The sequence below is a fragment of the Gavialis gangeticus genome, unplaced genomic scaffold, assembly GCF_001723915.1.
Source record: "Gavialis gangeticus isolate Ggan-Ray unplaced genomic scaffold, GavGan_comp1, whole genome shotgun sequence".
NCBI classification, from domain to species: domain Eukaryota; kingdom Metazoa; phylum Chordata; order Crocodylia; family Gavialidae; genus Gavialis; species Gavialis gangeticus.
In genome coordinates, this window is record NW_017729025.1 from 7,347,137 (window position 1) to 7,348,185 (window position 1,049).

Sequence of the window (1,049 nt, forward strand, 5' to 3'; positions counted from 1 at the left end):
TGCTCTTTAGGACAGCTGCCAATTGGGTCAGGACCCAACAGCGGACGAGAGAGCTCCTGGCTTCATCAACCCCCCGGTCATATAGAGCCTGCAGAAGCAAAGCTTTACAAGCCACCACAACCCCCAGCAGAGTCAAAGGGCAATACTGAGGTTCAGCCCCTCCCAGGACTGGGCCCTGCAGCTGAGACACACCGGGGGCTGGCTCCCAAGTGGAAACCTGTTTTAGCCCCAAAACCTGAAATGTCCAAGTGGGGATTTGGAGTTGGAACAGACTCATTTTTTTGCTAATATTCATTTAAAAAACCTGGGGGGAAAATGTAATACAAAACATAACTGAAATATTTAATTTACCATATATATGGTAAATATATATATATATATATATATATATAGGTAAATTAAGTATTTCAGTTATTATATATATATATATATAGCCATATGTATAATTTTTAATATGTGAATTTTATTTTTTATGTGTGTGTATCTCTCTCTCTCTCTCTCTCTCTCTCTCTGTCTCTCTCTCTCTCTATATATATATACACATATATATAAATTAAATCTCCTATTCCGGAGGTCAGATCCGGAGGCCAGATTGTGGGCATTGGTAGCTCACCCATGTCAAAAATTTCAATTACAGTCGACAAGAGAAGAAAGCAGATGGAAATGATGGTCTGAAAGCTTTTGAAGTTGGAACAGGCAATGATGCATAACCCATAAAGTGAAGATGATGATGATTATGACAAAAGATTATAAAAAAAAATCAAAAAATCAAATTAATCTTCCGCAGCGAAGCTGGGTTCAATTAATGTGTATGTGTGTGTGTGTGTGTATATATCTCAATATATATATATATCAGTAGTATATATAGTACTTGTCTATATTATATACTAGTTTATACTATGTATATCACACACACACAGAGTTTGAATTTTTCATGAAAATATTCACTGAAGTAAAAAAAAAAACCCAGCCAGTTTTAACCAAAGAACCCCACTTTTCTTTCCCAGCATTTTGACACCCCCCCCCCCCCCCCCCCCCCCCCCCCCCCT